At 40.6% G+C, this 21,379-nt stretch overlaps 1 protein-coding gene across 1 annotated transcript in view; it reads right to left on the reverse strand.

Moving 5' to 3' along the window:
- The window catches only part of SLC35F2 (solute carrier family 35, member F2), a 59,905-nt gene that overhangs the window by 37,324 nt on the left and 1,202 nt on the right, over positions 1 to 21,379 (reverse strand). The gene's annotated exons all lie outside the window — the stretch shown is intronic.

The following is a 21,379-nucleotide window of genomic DNA, read 5'->3' on the forward strand; positions in this document are numbered from 1 at the left end:
CGATGGATGTGAGTTTGAGTGAACTCCAGGAGTTGGTGATGGACAGGGAGGCCTGGCGTGCTGCAATTCATGGGGTCGCAAAGAGTCAGACACAACTGAGAGACTGAACTGAACTGAAGAGACTAGCTATATGATAGTAAGGAATTATTGCTAATTTTTAGGTGGAATAATAGTACTATGACTATGTTTCTTAAGTCCTTATCTTACATTTTGAGATTAATACTGAAATATTTATGCATGAAATTATATGATGCTTGAGATTTACTTTAGGATGATCCAGGAAGGGCGAAGTGGAGAAGTATGAAAGAAATGAGCTGATAATTATTGGTTGATCTGTATATCACAGCAGGTAATAGTCTCTACTTTTATTTAAATGTTCCCATAATTTTTTTAAGCCTAACATAAACCTCACATTTACCCATGATAAGACTATTCAGATAAACTCAAATATCACATTTACTTACTTTCAGTTATAGTTATACCAACCAAATGTAGGAACACTCATTTTCTCTTACTAATCAGAAGCTTTAGTATCTGATTAGTTAAAAGAGAGAGAGGAAAAAAAAATTCATTATTATTTAACAAATACAAGTTTTAAAAGTTTCAAAATATAAAATTCTCAGGAGAGAAGTAATGAAAACAGGTTTATAATGGAGGAAAACCTAGATTGCTGATCTAATAAAATGTCTCATATAGTATTCTATTTAGTATGTATTTGGCTCACCAGATAGGTTGTAGTACGAAGTCAAGTGGGCCTTAGGAAGCATCACTACAAACAAAGCTAGTGGAAGTGATGGAAATCCAGCTGAGGCATTTCAAATCCTAAAAGATGATGCTGTTAAAGTGCTGCACTCAATATGCCAGCAAATCTGGAAAACTCAGCAGTGGTCACAGGACTGGAAAAGGTCAGTTTCATTCCAATCTCTAAGAAAGGCAATGCCAAAGAATGTTCAAACTACCGCACATTTGCATTCATCTCACATGCTAGCCAAGTAGTACTCAAAATTCTCCAAGCTAGACTTCAACAGTACCTGAATTGAGAATATCCAGATGTGCAAGCTAGATTTAGAAAAGGCAGAGGAACCCAGAGATCAAATTGCCAACATGCACTGGATCATAGAAAAAGCAAGAGAATTCCAGAAAAACATCTACTTCAGCTTTATTGACTACACTAAAGCCTTTGACTGTGTGGATCACAAGAAATTGAGGAAAATTCTTCAAGAGACAGGCATAACACACCACCTTACCTGCCTCCTGAGAAATCTGTATGCAGATCAAGAAGCAATAGTTAGAACTGGACATGTAACAAAGGATTGGTTCCAAATTGGGAAAGGAGTACATCAAGGTTGTATATTGTCACCCTGTTTATTTTACTTATATGCAGAGTACATCAGGTGAAATGCTGGGCTGGATGAAGCACAAGCTGGAATCAAGATTGCCAGGAGAAATATCAATAACCTCAGATACGCAGATGACACCACCCTTATGGCAGAAAGTGAAGAAGAACTGAAGAGCCTCTTCATGAGACCAAAAGAGGAGAGTAAAAAAGCTGGCTTAAAACTCTACATTCAAAAAACTAAGATGTTGGCATCTGGTCCCATCACTTCATGGAAAATAGATGGGGAAACAATGGAAACAGTGAAAGACTTTATTTTCTTGGGCTCCAAAATCACTGCAGATGGTGACTGCAGCCATGAAATTAAAAGTCACTTGCTCCTTAGAAGAAAAACTATGACAAACCTAGACAGTATATTAAAAAGCAGACATTACTTTGCCAACAAAGGTCTGTCTAGTCAAAGCCATGGCTTTACCAGTAGTCATGTATGGATGTGAGAGTTGGACTATAAAGAAAGCTGAGCACCGAAGAATTGATGGTTTTGAACTGTGGTGTTGGAGAAGACTCTTGAGAGTCCCTTGGACAGCAAGGAGATCCAACCAGTCCATCCTAAAGGAAATCAGTCCTGAATATTCACTGGAAGGACTGATGCTGAAGGTGAAACTCCAATACTTTGGCCACCTGATGCAAAGAACTGACTCATTGGAAAAGACCCTGATGCTGGGCAAGATAGAAGGCAGGAGAAGGGGACGACAGAGAACGAGATGGTTGGATGGCATCAGCAACAAGACAGACATGAGTCTGAGCAAGCTCCAGAAGTTGGTGATGGACAGGGAAGCCTGGAGTGCTGCAGTCCATGGGGTCGCAAAGAGTCAGACACAACTGAGCAACTGAACTGAACTGTAGGTTGCAGGCTTTTGCCAAAGTATTACATTTCTCTAGTCCTGTACAGGAGCAAGGGTCCACTGACAATCAATCCTAAGTGCTTGGATACCAAGAGTAGAAAAAAAGACGTCATGAAGTAAGGGGAGACTTTCTTTTGTCTTTGTCCTAGATTCACCAAACAACATCAGATCTTGTAGTTCCTAAGTAGATTTTTCAGTTGGGATGACTTCACTGTAACCAGCTGTCAAATTTAACAGTGACAATTCTTGTTATAAATTGTTGTGCTTAGTCACTCAGTCCTGTCCAACTCTTTGAGACCCTACGGACTATAGCCAACCAGGCTCCTCCATTCTTGAGACTCTCCGGGCAAGAATACTGGTGAGTGTGTAGATCCCTTCTCCAGGGGATCTTCTCAACCCAAGGATCAAACCTGCATCTCCTGCATTGCAGGTGGATTCTTTACCATCTCAGCCACTAGGGAAGCCCCCATTATAAATTAATACATTTATTTTCAAGTATAAATGTAAGTTTCAACAGCAAGAGCCCCACTTTATCTAGAGCCCAACCACACCCAAATGAACTGACCATGATGTTCCAGATATACAGAAGTATAAAATTCCCCCAAGGAACAGGAATTCAGAGATTCAGCTATCAGCTTTTTTTTTTTTTTTAATTTTTTTTTTTTTGAGGTAAGATTTTTTTATTTTAATTGGAGGTTAATTACTTTACAATATTGTATTGGTTTTGCCATACATCAACATGAATCCACCACAGGTGTACACATGTTCCCACTCCTGAACCCTTCTCCCACCTCTCTCCCCATCAGCTTTCTTATCTACAATTCTAGAAGGATGTTCATAAAATTTTGCCATAACCACAATCTATCATTTAATGAAGTAATGAAGCAAGTGTGTCCAAAAGTTGCCCCATAAATCATAGCACCTATTATATTTTCTTCTATGTATTACTATTAAACAGAATAATAGAATAAGGCACTTCAAAATTAGCAAAACATTTTTCTCTACTTACCATCACCATATGTCATGGTGAACTTCTTACCCTGGAAGGGGAGGGGAAAGCTAACCACTTTTGTGGTACTCTATGACAATACAACGAGGTTTGGAGAAGAGCAAACTTAGGATGGGTGTAGGTCCAGCAAGGACCAGAATTACATCCACTCTCTTTGGTTGTAACTCAAGATGTATTCAACCAAAATTAACTTCAACCTCTGAGCCTTAACAACTCTCTTCTAGTTCCTGAAACTCTCATTCCATTCTGACTGCAGAAACATGAAAGGGCCTAGAGCCAAAGGATACTAGTGAAAGGGGTAAGAAATCAACGACTAGATTGGTAGATGGATCAAATTATCTGATTGAACCTTAAAATTAACAGAGCATTTGAGTGGGTTCATAGGACTTTGGTTGTTTTCTTCTTTATCAAATTTGTACATAGCAAGTTTTCTAACAATGAGAAATCTATTTTTTTTTAATCTATGTTCTTTTTTTAAAAACCTGAGAGTCTGAAGGGACCAGAAGAGCCCGTGCAGACTAACATTAGAAGACTTCTTTGACTCTTCATTTTGAATCCTTGTGCTAAGGTGGACTCATCTGTCACCATCAAGTATTATTTTATTACATTCATGCTAAAGAACCCCATCAAAATACTTACTTTATGTTTTTTATAGTGCATTGCAAGATACAAAAACTTCTCTCTACCTTGTTTGATTTTTGACCAATTTGACAGTGCTGTGGAGTTACAGATGAAGAAACTGAGGCTGAGAGCGATGAAATGGATCACCTAACTGATGTTGGTTCAAAAGTAGCAGAATTAGGTACAAAATACAAGGCCCCAGCACAAATAAAGTGCTTCTGCTAGCCCACTATGTTCCCTCCTATGTGATTCTGTTAAAATAACTTAAAGTAGAAAATTCATCTTTTCTTATTTTTTCTCTAACCAAATATCTGATGAAAATGGATAAGGTGGCAAAAATACAAATTGGATAATGCTAATGCCATCTCTTTCTATAAATGCCTGACTTCTCATCTAATCATTGAATATGACTTCAAATTATATTTTCCCATATGTTTTATATTAGATAAAATATTCCATAATAACTATAGACTCAGTTTGCCTAGAATTAAATCAGTTATTATAGAATTATAATTAGTTTACATATTTCTCAGAATTTTATTTGCAAATATATCCAAACACATGCCAAGCAATTTAATAAATACTGTGCACAATACTGAGGTCTGTGAATTTTGGCAATACCTGTCAACTCTAATCATTGCAATATCATCCCACAGCCAATATGAGAAAGACACCAATATTAAGTCCTATAGAAAATTAGAGTTAAGCAAAAACAGAAAGATACACACACACACATACACCGACATCCTCACACAAACAGAGAAGCATGAATGGAGAAAATAGCCACTTGAGGTATTTTTCAGTAACTGCACCTATAATAGAAAGCTGCAGCTTGATCAGATAGGGAGCTGATCTATCTCAGTTCAGTTCAGTTGCTCAGTCACGTCCGACTCTTTGCGACCCCATGGACTGCAGCATGCCAGGTTTCCCTGTCCTTCACCATCTCCCGAAGCTTGCTAAACTTATGTCCATTGAGTCAGTGGTGCCAGTCAACCATCACACCCTCTAAACCCCTTCTCCTCCTGCCTTTTATCTTTCCCAGCATCAGGGTCTTTCCCAATGAGTCAGTTCTTCATATCAGGTGGCCAAAGTATTGGAGTTTCAGTTTCAACATCAGTCCTTCCAATGAACATTCAGGACTGATTTCCTTTAGGACAGACTGGTTTGACCTCCTTGCAGTCCAAGGGACTCTCAAGAGTCTTCTCCAACACCACAGTTCAAAAGCATCAATTCTTCATCGATGATCTAATCAAGTTTATACCTGGGTCTTTTTTTCAGGAGTGGGCTAGGCTTTGCAGTAGTATACTACTCCTACCTAGAGACTGCTTAGTGAAAATAGTCCAACCTGTCAGGTAACTGCTACAACCCACGGTGACCTTTATTACCATCTTCTTATTAGTACTCTTTTCAATTCGGCAAATTTTTTTTAGTTCCTGATACCATATCAGACTCTCAGAATATAGAAAAATAATAGAGAGCCTGCCTTCATGAAATTCACAATACAACAGTGAAGAAAAACAGTAAAGAAACAATTGAGTGAGTGAGTGATAGTCACTCAGTCGTGTCTGACTCTTTGTGACCCTATGGACTGTAGCCTGCCAGGCTCCTCTGTCCATGGAATTCTCCAGGCAAGAATCACTCAAGTGGATTGCTATTTTCTAATCCTTCCCTCCCGCTCTAGGGCTTTTGGCTGTGTCTTTTGACTTAACACCCATTAAGAAGTGATCCCAGTTTTCAGATAACAGAACAGGAGTTCCTATTCCCTTTCCTATTCCTATTCCCTGACTTCGTCAAGCTGCTCAGGTTAAGAGAAAGGGAATAGGAACTGTTCTGCTACCTGAAAATTGGGATCACTTCTTAGTGGGTGTTAAGCCAAAAGACACAGCCAAAAGCCCAGGAGTAGGAGAAGGAAGGATTACTACTTGCAGCGAGTAAGAACAACAGGTATCTTTCCCAAAGCAGTGTCTCACCAACAACAAAGCTGGAGAAGCTTGAAGCTGAGGATTCACAAAAATTCATGAAGGGCCTTAAGCAGAGAAGAATTCAGCATAGAACTGGGACTAAGGTTGACAAAGTTCAAGCTTTAGTTGACTGAAATCTCCAGTGTCAGAAAAGGTCAACATCATCATTCCTTAGATTCCAGTAGATCTGGTGGTTGAGCATGTGGTTGGAGGAGGGGTCAGTTCCACAAAACAGACCAAGAACCCACATACTGGCTATCTTTACCACTGAAACATAACTGGGAGTCTTTATAACTGATTTATTCCTTAGCTATTGTTACTTTTCTTGCCTAAAAACACATTTGTTCTTTTGTCCTTAAGATCATTAAATACTGAGACCTGATCAAGGATTGTGGTCAGGCTTAGATCACAAAATAGCTTAGGTCTTGCTCTAATGTCAAGAAAACCATGTCTGGTTCTGTTTCTCCAGGGACCCTCTGCCTTATCTGCTTATAGGTACCAGCAGAAAATGGTATTATGAATTCTCCAGCATGCCTGAAGCCTAGAGATGCAGCTCATCCAAAGAAATTAGCAGCTACCAAATCTCTTTCAAACCTGTGGAACAACCTAAAAAGAGAACCAATTATTGGTTGATTATTTCAAACATGGACCATGTGCAAAGGTGAGGGTTAGATGAGTTGAGAAATGTTTTCTTGATATTTTATGAATTATTGCTTACATTTGTACCAGCGTCCAGATAGTCTCTGTGCTCTAAAGTTATTTTTTTTTAAACTGGAACCAATTTTAGACTCTATCACCAAATGTACTAGACAGAATAATGTCTCCCGAAACATCTCCATGCCCTAGTACCCTGCAACCTATGAATAGTTCACCTACATGGTACAATATTATGATATAAGAAATATATATTTTAGTCTTGGTTCCTGGCCAAATCCTAAAGTCCTTATAATTTCCTAAATGATAAGACTGAAAGGGGACTTCCCTGGTGATCCAGTAGCAAAGACTCTGCATTCCCAACTTTTGAGGGCTGGGTTCCATCCCAGGTCAGGGAACTAGATCCCACATGCCCTCAACTAAAGCAAGATTTCACATGCTGCGAAAACAATAGAAGATCCAGCATGCTGCAACTAAGACCCGAGGCGGCCTAATTAATTAACTAATTTTTTTAAAAGAGAGTTGTTGTTCAGTCGCTCAGTCATTTCCGACTCTTTGTGACCCTATGGACTGCAGCACACCAGGCTTCCCTGACCTTCACCATCTCCCAGAGCCTGCTCAAACTCATATCCATTGAATTGGTGATACCACCCAACCATCTCATCCTCTGTCGTCCCTTTCTTCTGCCTTTGATCTTTCCCAGCATCAGGGTCTTTTCTAATGAGTCGGCTTCTTGCATCAGGTGGCCAAAGTATTGGAGCTTCTGCTTCATTATCAGTCCCTACAATGAATACTCAGGATTGATTTCCTTTAGGATGCACTGGTTGGATCTCCTTGCAGTCCAAAGGACTCTCAAGAGTCTTCTCCAACTCCACAGTTCAAAAGCATCAATTATTTGATGCTCAGCCTTCTTCATAGTCCAACTCTCACATTCACACATAGCTACTGGAAAAACCATAGCTTTGACTATTGTCAGCAAAGTAATGTCTCTGCTTTTTAATATGCTGTCTAGGTTTGTCATAGCTTTTCTTCCAAGGTGCAAGCATCAAATTTTAATTTCATGGCTGCAGTCACTATCTACAGTGATTTTGGAGACAGAGAAAGTGAAAGGACCACATTTTTTTGTTTGTTGGTCTCCAGATCCTGAAATAGCTCCAGAGTAATAAAGAAGAAAGAATCATTTTTTGTTATTTGTAATAGGCCCTTTAAACCACGCCAGAGTTTATGTTAATAATATGACTTTAAGAAAGCCCCTAAGGGTAGAGGACTGGTTGCCAGGGGAACCAGCCAGTAATTAGAGGGCTGGAACTTTCAGCTCCACTCCCAAGGAAGAGGAAAGAGGCTGGAGGTTGTGTTAATCACTACTGACCAATGAATTAATCACTTTGCTACATAATGGGGGCTTCCCTGGTGGCTAAGGTCCTAAAGGATCTGTAGCAAATCAGGGAGACCCAGATTCAATCCCTGGGTTGGGAAGATCCCCTGAAGAGAACAGCTATCCACTCCAGTATTCTTGCTTGGAGAATTCAATGGACTGAGAAGTCTGATGGACTACAGTCCATGGGGTCGCCAATGAAAACATTCATTAACCTTAGATTGATCAGCAGAAATACAAGGTAACAACCTGGGACTCATGACTTGTGTCTGAAATGGAAGGTTGGGAGGTGGGGGCATGTTAGGGAAATTGAAATGGAGGAAGTTTTGTTCAAGCTTCAGAAGCAGGAGAGCAGGCCTCTGATCGGCTTCTGACTTGCCTGGACATTGCCAGAATTCCATGCCTGCCTGCAAGCAAAGCAAGTCAGGAGGCACTTTAGATAAAACCCATTCCAAACTAGGGATTGAACCCATGTTCTTGCTTGGCAGGAGCATTCTTTACCACTGAGCCACCTGAAAAGTGCCTGTGGAATCTGCACTAAGTCCAAACAGTATCATAACTAAATTGTAGTACACCCAATTTGTGTCTGAAGAACTGGTAAATTTCTTGATGTGAGAAAACCACAAGCACCACCCCCACATTTGTTGTCAGAAATACTGAGGTAGGAAAATACAGTTTTTTCCTTTGGGCAAAAGGGATTTTGCAGATGTAATTATGGTTAAGTACCTTGAGATGAGTCCTTAAAAGGAAGACCCTATTCCATCTGTGGTTGAGGGTGGTATGACCACATAAAAAGAGTCCAAGAGAAGCAAAGTTGCTGGTTTTGAAGATGGGGCCAAAACCAAGGAATGCAGGCATCCTCCAGAAAGTGAAGAGGCAAGGCTAGCCACTCTCCCTAGAGCCTCCAGAGAAGACACAACCCAGCTGATGTCTTGCTTTTTAGCCCAGTGAGACCTGTGTCAGATTTCTGCCCTAAGGAACGGTAAGATAATAAATCTGTTGTTTTCAGTCACTAAATTTGTAGTAATCTGTTATAACAGCAATAGAAAACTAGGGCACCAAGTCAAGTTCGTTGCATATGACACTTAATATTTGAATCATAATGTTATTTAACTCTTTACACCCAACCCAATGAATGGCCTTAGTAACAAGATAATCATATCAAGTAAAAAGCCTATTAAGTAACTGCAAACAAAGTGGATCAGGAGCCATCCTGGATTAAAACACTTTCGTCATTTGCTGGGAAAAAACTGAAACCATGCCATCAAACCAGAAACTATTGAACTAGTTTTATGTAAATGAACAAAAGTACAGTTGGAAAGCCAGAGATTTCCTCTTACATATCATGTCCTGCATGACTCTAAGATAGTCAGGAATACAGGGGAAATATATTAATACTCACCCTCTATACAATAAAAGAGAGACAAGTGCCAATCACCGTACTGAGCTTTTACATATATTAACGGATTTTCATACAAACCTAAAATGTAGGTATTCTTTTGCCAAAGTTCAAAGTCCTTTAACCAAGTTTTGACAAATAAATAGTAACACTAGGAAAGTTAAAGTCGCTCAGTCATGTCCAACTCTTTGCAACCCCATGGACTGTAGCCCACCAGGCTCCCCTGTCCATGGACTTCTCCAAGCAAGAATATCAGAGTGGGTTGCCATTTCCTTCTCTGGGAGAACTTCTCGACCCAGGAATAAAGCTTGGGTCTCCTGCATTACAGGCAGATTCTTTACTATATGAGCCACCAGGGAAGCCTTGCAGTAACACTAGATTAAAATTAAAATAAGATTCTAAAGCCTATGTTCTTTCCATTCTGCTATGCTAAGAAAATGAAATAATTGTGGGAAGAAAGATAGTAAGAAGGGTGCACAGTTCTAGAATAATTATCCCTCAATTCCTACAGCATTTGCCTTGTAACTCTCCTTCCCATTTTCTACATTATGTCTGTAGTGTTTTATATTCCTGTTTCATTTGTTTTACTAGATTATAAATGCATAAAATGTATCATGGGGATTTTTGTGCCTTCCCCTTACATTCATATAATATCCAGTACTGTTGCTATTACTGCTGTTACTATTGTTACCATTACTATTATTACTGTTTACAGTAACAATAATATCTGACACTTGTTAAGTGCACATTTCTTACCAAGCACTGTTCTAACAATTTCATAATTCTAATTCATGTAATCCTCCCAATAATCCTATAAGGTAGGTAATATTTTTGTTGCTATTTATATATAAACAAACTGAAGCACAAGACATTAAGCAACTTGCCCAATATTATACAGCTAGTAAACAGTAGAACCTGGGGAGCAGCCCAAGCAATGTGGCCTATAATAATTGTTATACTGGAAGTACAGTAGCCCTCTCCCCTTTATCTATGAAGGATACATTCCAAGAATCCCAGGGGAAGACTGAAAATGTATATAGTACTGAACCCTACACATGCTATGTTTTTTCCTATACATACATACTCATGATAAAATTAATTTATACATGAAGGAAGAGATTAACAACAGTAACTAATAGAATAGATCAATTATAACAATATATTGTAATAAAAGTTATGTGAATGTGAGCTCTCTCAGAATATTTTACAGTACAGATTTCATGTGTTTTCCATCTAATCTTAACTAAGCATTTATCACACACTGTGGCTGTAACTTTTATTTTACTTTGCTCTATGTGGGTTTGTCGAGTCTGTTGCAGCATGCAGGATCTTCACGGCAGCACAGGGACTCTAGTTGTGGGCTCAGCAGTTGCTACAAGTGGGCTCTCCAATTGTGGCGAACAGGTTCCGGCTCAGTGACTGTGGCACGTGGGCTTAGTTGCTCTGCAGCATGTGGGATCTTAGTTCCCCAGTCAAGGATCAAACACACGTTCCCTGCACTGCAAGGTGGATTCGTAATCACTGTGCCGCCAGGGAACAACTGTGGCTGTAACTTTTGCAGTTTGAGGTGCAACAGCAAAACTAGCACACATTTCTTTTTCCTTCTTCACAGTTTCACAGAAGATTCATTCTTGCCATACATCTTAGCAAATTCAGCAGACAAGCTTTTTCCCTCATTAAACAGAGAACTTTCACCATGTTAATTAAAGAAAATACATTATGGCTTCCCTGTGCTGTATCCAAACCGCCAGCATCACTACTCTTACATTTGTGGGCCGTTTTTAAGTAACATAATGGTGACATGGACACAAAAATAGTCTGATAATCAAGATGCCACAAGTGACTAATGGGCAGGAGAGCAGAACAAAGGGATGAATCAAATCCCAGGTGGATGCAGCAGACAGCACAGGATTTTACCACACTACTCAGAGCAGCATGCAATCTAGAACTTATGAACTATTTCTGGAATTTTCCATTTAATGTGTTCAGGCCTCAGTTGACCATGTGTAACTGAAACCAAGGACAGCATTTATTAAGGACTCAAAATCCCTTTCTCATTATCCTAACAAGATTGAGGAGACAATAAAAATAACTGTGTCAGGTGTCATACCAAGTGCTTATATATGTTGTTTCATTTAAATCTCATAAAAGCTTTTGTGAGAAAGGGATTACAAGTACAACTGAATAGGTAAGAAACTGAGTTTCAGCCGTTCTGAGTTTGTATTTTCCCATCCTACATATTACGTCTCTGATAATAACAAAAATGAAGTATACAATGTTGAGGATTATGATACCATGCAAGGAGATCAACTGATACAAATTACCCTGAATCTCTAACAATGAGCATTAACACATCCATTTGATTATATGTTCCACAATTATTTTAATAAGGGGGTGTTCTAATGAAATTAAGAAAGACAAAAAATCTATTTATAGTATCCTCTCTCTGCCCTCCAATTTTGATTGGCTGAAAAGAGAAAGTCTGAAACACATATTCAACTCACTTATTCTATCTGGACACAGGTCAGAGAAACTTGAGTCCTACAGCCCACAAGGGGGAGGTTAAAGTGAAAGTGTTAGTCATTCAGTTGTGTGCAACCCTTTGCGACCCCATGGACTGCAGTCCACCAGGGTCCTCTGTCCCTGGGATTCTCCAGGCAAGAACACTGGAGTGGGTTGCCATTGCCTTCTGCAGGAGATCTTCCCCACCCAGGGATCGAAGCTGGGTCTCCTGCATTGCGGGCGGATTCCTTACCTACTGAGCCACCAGGGACGTGAACAAGAAGGCGCTGGAGAAGCACTAACTGTGGGCAATACGTAGAGGATGTGGCCTCCCACCTCTCGGATTCTCCCTCTCCCCAGACTCCTGTGTGAGAATTCCAAAAAGGGCAACCGATGTGAAACACCCTCTAAGGTCAGGAACAGGAGCTCCAGGCGGGCTGACAAGCTGGGGACGGGGATGGGGGAAGGGTAAATTCAGAAGGATGGGATCAGTACTGGGTAATTAGCACACTGCAGTTTCAAGAGTCTAGATGGCTAGAGTTTAAAATCCTGTGACGGACGTACAACCATATCTCTACCCCCCCCCCAGTCTGGCAAAGGCATGGAAGAAAACAGACTAACCCTGTTCTCGATGGGCAACCAAGAAGCCACCACCCACAAAATTTTAAATTCCTAATACTGCCTACCCATTGAGGCTGAGGCTGAATAGGAAGTTTTGAAGAACTGTGTTTTTTTTAACCATTGAAAAATCTAAATGTATATCCGTTGTGGATTATCAAAACAAAAATATGGATTTCAAAATTTGAGGGTTTTGTTGTTTTCTGTTTTGTGTGTTTTAAATGGTAAGATGTAATCCTCAAATGAAGAAAATCAACTGGTCTGCAGTTAGAAGAATGAAATCAACAGAGACAGCAAAGCACAAATAAAGAGACAGGCAGAGAATCCCACTGTGGTTTGGGTTCCTGGCTCCATGTGCTTCTCTGCTGTCTGTGGTTTGGCACTTAAACCCTCCTTGAATTCTGCAAAGTCATAAATCTTCCTTTTTACCTACAACAGTGGTCAGCTGGATTTCTCAGCTAACAATAAAATTAATACACTATTCAAACACCAACCAGGCACCAAAAGAAAACAGGAATCTAAGTCTGAAAGTTCCTGAGGATTGGGTCTGGGAGGAGAAGGGAGGTGTAAAGGAGTGAGTCATGACAGTCTTTCAACATTCCTCAGACCTTAAACCAGAAAAACTCACTCTCCTCCTTAGTCTGCTTCATTTGCTCCTAATTTATGCCTGCCAGGTCTCAACCACTCTCAACCTTTTCAACTGGAACTGCCAGTATCAGGCAAGGAGAAGTAAATGAGCATTAGTGGGGAACCTGATACAAGCTCCAATTTTTTAAGCTCTCAGGTGGCATCTTTAAAAATCTATGTAAATTGCATTACGTATGTGTGTGTGAAAGTCACTCAGTTGTGTCTTTGCGACCCCATGAACTATACAGGCCATGGAATTCTCCAGGCCAGAATACTGGAGTGGGTAGCCTCTCCCTTCTCCAGGGGATCTTCCTAACCCAGGGATGGAACTCAGGTCTCCCACATTGCAGGCAGATTCTTTACCAGCTGAGCCATAAAAGAAGCCCATAGAGATGCCACTTGATATAAAAGTAATAGCAAAAGATGGGTATTTCACAGGTAATACTAGTATTTCTCAAAAGTAGAAACAAAGCCAATAAACATACACAGAGACCCAGCTTCATTACTGACCAGGGATACACAAATTAAGATACTCTTTTACATTCACTTGATTGTAAAAATCTTAAAGTATGATAACATCAAATGCTAGGATATTTGTTTCACAGGATTTCTCATGTTCAGCTGGTGGGAGTATAAGTTCATACAAACACTTTGGAAAAAGTTTGGCATTTACTTTATAAAGTTGAACAATCACATACCCTCTAATGCAGCAACTCCTCTCATAGGTGTATGTGTGTGTGCATGTGTATGTATTAAGAAGCTCTTACACGTGATCAATAGGAGACAGTAGAAGAATGTTCCTAAAACTCCTGTTCACTATTCCAAAATACATAGAAAAAAGCCCAAATGCCCCTCAACGGAATGAGAACATAAAATGTGGTATACTCACAGGAAAGAATATTATATGAAGCGAAAGGGAGTGTTTTGCAGCATCAGGCAACAATACGGATGAATCTTAGCAATGCAATATGGGGGGTATAAATAAATCCCAACAGATTATTCATAACATACACTTTTAAAACAGTTTAAAAAATAATAATAATAAAATATAAGTTTTAGAAATGTGTACAGGTACAACACTATACCAAAATGAGAGCAAGGAAATGGTGAAAGAAGGATTTAGGATGGTGATTATCTTTGGTTGGGAAAGAAGGGATAGTGTGAAATGAAATATTTCCTGCCATATCAGCTAGCAAGAAATGTCATCACTACCTGCAATTCCAGCCCTCCAAATGTGAATTTCTGAGCCCTGCCAACAAATGGCACCACTCTCTACCCAAGGAACTTAGGGATGTTACAGTCATCAGCAATTACCGTCCTCCAGTGTGAGCTGGTGAGCCGTAAGGGAATTCAAGAGAGAGAAGAATACTTTTGTAAAATTGCAGGATGCTGGCCCCAGATAGCTGAATGCATATGAAAGAAATGACTTCAATAATCCCAGACTCTTGCATCTTCCCATATATAGAAAGGTGCTAAATTCCTTGATACCTGGTTTTCCTTACTTAACAATAATCTTCGATGGTCAGACTGCCCGACCCCTTTGTTGCAAATTTGTACATTGCCTGACTCTGTCTCCTGCCTGCTCAGAGCAGTTTTTCAGGGCCTCTGAGATGCTGTCTCCTGGGCTAGGAGTCCTAAACATTTCCACCAATGAAATATTCTCTACTTTCAGGATGTGACTAATTTTTTAGTCAACAGTTTGAAAGAGGTAGATGAAAATGACCATCACAATTCCAGTTTTAGGGCTGATAGTAGGTATATAGGAACATTTTGCATGCAAAAAAAATTAATTTGGTCATTCATGGGCCAACTATGAAAGCATGTCATGGGCCAGGGATTATGATTAATACACTTCCATGCAACTGGAATCTAAAAAATAAATGATGCTCCAGGAAAAGAATTATATTTATCCTGTGACTTTATATTCTCCCTGGCACCCCAAGGGGATATGAACAGCCCAGAGCAAAAACTCTAGGGGGTAAAATTGTCCTGGGCTTGATTTTTCTGTTTGGTGCCCAGCTCAGAGAAGGCAGGGTCACCACAGTGGTAGCAGCCCAGGCGCTGGGACCAGACTGACTTGGAGGAGATGAAACCTGGCTGCTTTCCTTACTGCCATGTGACTAATCCCATTAGGGAATGAGATTTAACCTCCCAGTGCCTCAGCTTCCAAATGTGTCTAGGGGACTGGAAATGCCAGTATAACACTGCAGAGGATTATTGTAAGGATTACATGAGTTAATCCACATGACGTCCTGGAATAGTGAGGTTGCTCTAGGTATACTAAGTAAAGTTAACTCAACAAAGATTGGCTTTTAACATTATTTTATCTCTGACTTGACACCACAGTGAAAAGCTTAAGAAACATTCTTCTAATGGATATGTTAGGGGAAGCACACTTACTGAAACTGCCTACCCTGGCCATGCACCATAGTAATAACCATTTGCATGAGTTATTTTACAACAGGAAGTCCTAGTCCATTACAGTGGAACTAATAAGCCACCACCAACCAGTTCAGGAAAGGTCAAAAGGAGACACCACGTGTCAGACCACCTCCCAGAATCCTTCTCATGGGCATCCATCTTGGCTGACCAATGTGTGCGCCACCAGGAAGGACTCTGAGTCAGAATGGTTGGCCAAAGACAACCCAGAAATTAATCCCATCACCATAAAGCCTGAGACAGCGATTCACATGGCAGAGTAGTTCTCCTTGGTTCCCTTACCCTACTGCTCTCTGCACGGGCGCCCTTTCCCAGTAAAATCTCTTGCTTTGTCAGCATGTATGTCTCCTTGGACAATTCATTTCTGAGTGTTAGACAACAGTTCTCTTGGACCCTGGAAGGGATCCCCCTTCCTGCAACAGATACATGTATACATAGGGCTGAGTAACTTTGCTGTATACCTGAAACTATCACAACATTATTAGTCGGCTATACTCCATCATAATATAAAAACTCAAAAAATATTCTGTAGTACTCTTTTGCAGAGTACTACTCTGGGAAGCTCTAAATCACATAGCATAGTAATACTAGCCTCAAGATCTCAGTAGGATTTGCTGGACTGCAGAAACTGAGTCAATACTTTCCTTAAATACTCTGACTTCCAAGAAATGACTAGAAAGAAGTCTGAGATTCACAGGTGGTTTTTAATGGAATCTTTCTCTGCATCATTGGCATAAATAACCAAGTTTTCATGACATATTACTTATCTGATGACTTTAATTAACAAAGACCCCTCTAACCATCTAAAAAGAAGTCCCACAATCTGTAGACTTAAAGTTTTTATAATTTATTAAAATAAAAACCATTTAAATCTTTATACTATTTATAAAGATTTATAAATAAGGCCTATTTATACTTTGACTATGAGCAATTCTAAGAAATGAGTTATCTAGTTTCTACAGCATCAATAGGTTAGAAGTCATAATCTAGAAAAATGTAGACTTTTAGATATACTCCATAATACAGAAAAAAAAAAACATGTGTGACAACTATGAGAAAGAAGTCCAAAAAAAATAAGACAAAATATTAACTCATATGGCCTCTTAGCATATTATGACTACTCAGCAGAATAATTTTAATTATCATAATCATCATAATGATGATCCTGAATCATTAAGAAAAGGTACTATGTTGAATGCACTTTGTTTATTAAAAGGCGAGTAGTCTCATTTCTATTTTAAATATACCATGAAGACTTCTAAATGATGGATTTTTTCCTTGGTAAAATCTCCAGAATTAGTTGCAAATGGACTCACTAAGTATTTCAGTGGGTTGTCCTAACCTAGACAGTTGTTTGATACAAACCAATTAAATGGTGAAGAACTGTTGCCCAAAATTATGACAACAGAAGTCAGTAATCCATTACATAAACAGTGCCACTTTGATTGGGTTTAAAAGTAAGTCTTAATATTTTTTAAAAAGTGAGTTACCTGTAAAATTCACCTGCATGAAATACTTCATTTTCTCTGATGTTCCTCAGTAAATAAAAATATAAGGAAGCTTTATAACTTTTTACTAAACCTACCAAAACTAATGTACACAAGCAGTTACCTTGAGAGGCAATTTGCTTCTTCCATAGCTGTAGCTCATGAAAACTACTTTTTTGTTACAGTATGGTAATGTAATGAGTTAGGAAACAGGTACAGAAGAGCATACAGGAAGGGCACCCAACAGAGAGACAGCAAGGAGCCAAGGAAGAAGACTGCCTGACTTAGTGCTGTCCGCAAAGAGTCTTTAAGCAGCCATGAGGTCAGAGGGGAAAGCATTCAAGGAGGGAGGTACGAGTATAATGACATGGATTATGACGTGTGGCAGCAAGGCACTCAGAGGCACGCCGGTGTTGCTGGGCCACCACATGAGAGATGCACGTCCTGGGAAATGAGCCTGGAGAGACAAGTGGGCCAATGATAGACAGCCTCACAGTTCATGTCAAGAACTTTGAGCTCTCAAAAAAAGGAAAAATTTTGCATGATTCCATTTATAAAAGGGATCTACAATAGTCAAATTTGTAGAGACAGAATGCAGAATAGTGGTTACCAAAGGCTGTGAGGAGAAAGGGATGTGGAGTTAGGGAATAACAGGTTCAGGGTTTCTGTTTGGAACAATTAACAAGTTCTGGAAATGGAGAGTGGTGATGGATGCACAACATTGTGAATATACGTGATGTCACTGAATTAGACACTTAAAATGGTTAAAACAGTAAACTTTACGTTATATATATATATATATTTTTATCATAATAAAAACCTCTAAAATATAATAATTGTGTTCAGGTAAGGAGAAGACAAAGGAGGGAAGAAGGGAGAGGGAGAGGAAAGAAAAGGAGGGAACAGCGGCCAGAAGCAGTACCAACAGCCACAGCTTGAGCTCCATGCAGTAACCAGCGGCTCTCAGCCTTGTTTTAACTGCAGAACCCTCTTCAAACACCTTGCACAAAAGCCCAACTGTAAAACAGGCAAAGCCACGGACCGAGTAGGGGCCAAAGGCCAGCCCAGGAGCCCACCAGCTTCTATTTCCCATCTTGCCCCCATAATGGACCCAGAGGAAACTTCAGTGCTCTCACCAAGAGCTTCCCCAAATTGCAAACCACTGTGCAGGTAATGGGAGGAAGCCAAAAGGTTTCACCCTCAACATGATGCAGTGAGATTTCTGAAACAGTACTGCAAACGTTTAGTTTAGAATCAAATGACTCTACAGTCCATGGGGCTGCGAAGAGTCGGACACCACTTGGCAACTAAACAACAACAACATGAATCAAATGAAACTATCTCCACTTTGCCTCTCCCTGGGGCAGGAGACAGTTGGGCCACAGTTAGGCATTTACAACTGGCCACCTATTTACATTTCTTAGAGCAAGAGAAAGATGGGCTTCATGCCAGACACTTAAAACCAGCCTCCTGTTTGCTAAGTAGGACACATGTCTGACTCTTTGCAACCCCATGGACTGTAGCCCACCAGGCTCCTCTCTCCATGAAATTCTCCAGGCAAGAATACTAGAGTAAGCCCTTCCCTTCTCCAGGGGATCTTCCTGACCCAGGGATCAAACCCAAGTCTTTTGCATCTCCTACAATGGCAGAAGGATTCTTTACCACTGCGCTGCTACTGCTAAGTCACTTCAGTCTTGTCTGACTCTGTGCGACCCCATAGACGGCAGCCCACCAGGATCCCCCATCCCTGGGATTCTCCAGGCAAGAATACTGGAGTGGGTTGCCATTCCCTTCTCCAATGCATCAAAATGAAAAGTGAAAGTGAAGTCCCTCAGTTGTGCCCGACTCTTCACGACCCCATGGACCGCAGCCTACCAGGCTCCTCCGTCCATGGGATTTTCCAGGCAAGAGTACTGGAGTGGGGTGCCATCGCCTTCTCCCACTGCGCTACCCAGGTTCAATTCCTGGGCAGGGAATTAAGATGTGAGGCCCCTGCTCACAGCTGCCTCTGTGAGATCATCAACAGCAATCTGCCCTTAGGCAAATTACTTACCTGCCATCAAAGCGAAGTGAAGTCGCTCAGTCGTGTTCAACTCTTGGCGATCCCATGGACTGTAGCCTACCAGGCTCCTCCGTCCATGGGATTTTCCAGGCAAGAGTACTGGAGTGGGTTGCCATTTCCTTCTCCAGGGGATCTTCCCGACCCAGGGATCGAACCTGGGTCTCCCACATTGTAGGCAGACGCTTTACCATCTGAGCCACCAGGGAAGTCCAACCTGCTATCAAAGGGACTAAAAAAACTTTTTATAAGGGCTGATGAAATGTTAGTTAGAAGCCTATCCCTTCTCCAGCGGATCTTCCCGACCCAGGAATCAAACCAGGGTCTCCTTAATTGCTGACGGATTCTTTACCAACTGAGCTATTAGAGAAGCCTGAAGGATACCTTATTGGGGGTAAAATTCTCATTTGAGGGCAGTTATTGGTACCCTTCAGTGTTACTTGGCATTACTCTGGACATGCGCGTGGCTCAGCGTCTGTCTACAATGCGGGAGACCTCAGACGGTAAAGCGTCTGTCTACAATGCGGGAGACCCGGGTTCGATACCCGGGTTGGGAAGATCCCCTGGAGAAGGAAATGGCAATCCACTCCAGGACTATTGCCTGGAAGATCCCATGGACAAAGGAACCTGGTAGGCTACAGTCCATGGGGTCGCAAAGAGTCGGACACGACTGAACGACTTTACTCACTTCTCTGGTTCCTCTGTAATGAGATGATTTAGGGCAGATGAAGGCATGAATGGAAGCTGTGACAAATGTGCCAGTAATGATAAAGGTCTAAACTTAAGTAGTGACAATAGGGATTAGAGCGGGAGGTAGACGCCAGATATTTTCTGGAAGCGCTGTTGAGAAGAGAAATAAGCACTGGCAGCCATCTCATATTCCTCTAAATGAACCTGAAGAAAGGAGCAGAGATAAGCAGGAATAACCTTTGGGTTATTCCTAGAACTGTTCTGGGGGGCGGGGGGTAGGGAGAGGAATATACCCTTGGGCAGAGAAGGCCAGAGGCCACGTGGAAGGCTTTTAAAGTCCACATTTACCTCCTCCCTACACCGCATTACTGCCCATCCCTGTAACAACTTCCTGCAGTGCTGAGAAGTTAAAAAGGTTCAGGCTTTCTAGCCAGGAACCATTCCTCCACCCAGCTCCCTCCAGCTCCTAAGGTAATGAGCTACTTCACCTCTTGAAGTCTAGCAGAAGAGATGAGTTTTAACACTGAGAGTTTAAAATACTAAATATAAGGAGTACTGGCTATTGGGTAAAATGCATTTTTCTGATTGCTGGGTTAGACAAAGAGAAACTGCAAATCAGAATTTATGTTTGGACAGTTGCCAGAGGTAGGACTGAAAATCTAAATGAACAAAAGAGCTCTGCCAAAAGCTCCAGCCCAAGACCCTCAGAATAAAGATCAATAAAGGGAAGATTATAGGGAGTATGGTAGAGTGGAAAGGAAGTCTCAAGAACTCTAGTCATCCCTTATTCATTCATTCACTTGTGGGATTGTGGAGGGGAAAAAAAGATCTGACTTCCTGCTGTTAAGGACTTTGTCCATCAGGAATGTAAGATGCACACAAACAGCTATCACACAGGGAAGAAAATAAAAATCAATAAGGGAGGCACACAAAAATAGTGTGTTTAGAGAGAGAAGAAATCTCATGTCTAGGAAGCTATGAGATATTCCTCGTATTAATAAAATGGAACAGATTGAAAATATTAGAGCATTAGGGGAAAAAATATTGCTCATCTTTCCTGTGTCTTGCTAAACTAATCTGCTGTATCGTCTGTCTTGTCTCGGGGTTGCTGTTATCTCCTAAAGCAACACCACGCCTTCCTATTACCCAAGAATTGGGGGCTGATGATGAATGAAACTAACCCATGAATAGTACCATGAACCAAGCTGTCTGCCACTCCTGTGGTGCAATATCACAACAAAATAGGTACTGTTATTATCCCCATTCTACAAGTGAGAAAACTGGGGTACAGAGGAGTTAAATGACTCATCCACAGTCAGTCAGCTGGTAAGTGGCACAAACAGAATTTGAGTCTGTACTCTTAGACATTACTCTAAGACATGTACTCTTAGATACTGCCTCCCAGCTGAGAACTTCTGTCTAAATTATCAGGCATACTGTATATTGCTGGATAATGCAAGGTGATTTTTGGCCACCTTTCCCCTTTAAAGATATACAGCTGTTTAAAACTATTCTTATTTACATGACAAAAATATATACACCATTATCGATCTAGTTTTGAAAATGGTATGACTTTTCAAGACATAGTTTTCACAACCTTTTATGAAAAATTCGATTTGTTAATCTGAAAAAAGGGGAGGGGGGGTGAAGGAGAGAAACTTTCTTACAAGAATACCTCTTTGTGGCGTCTGGACCCA

The sequence above is a fragment of the Bison bison genome, unplaced genomic scaffold (genome assembly GCF_000754665.1).
Source record: "Bison bison bison isolate TAMUID 2011002044 unplaced genomic scaffold, Bison_UMD1.0 scf7180017864485, whole genome shotgun sequence".
Lineage (NCBI taxonomy): Eukaryota > Metazoa > Chordata > Mammalia > Artiodactyla > Bovidae > Bison > Bison bison.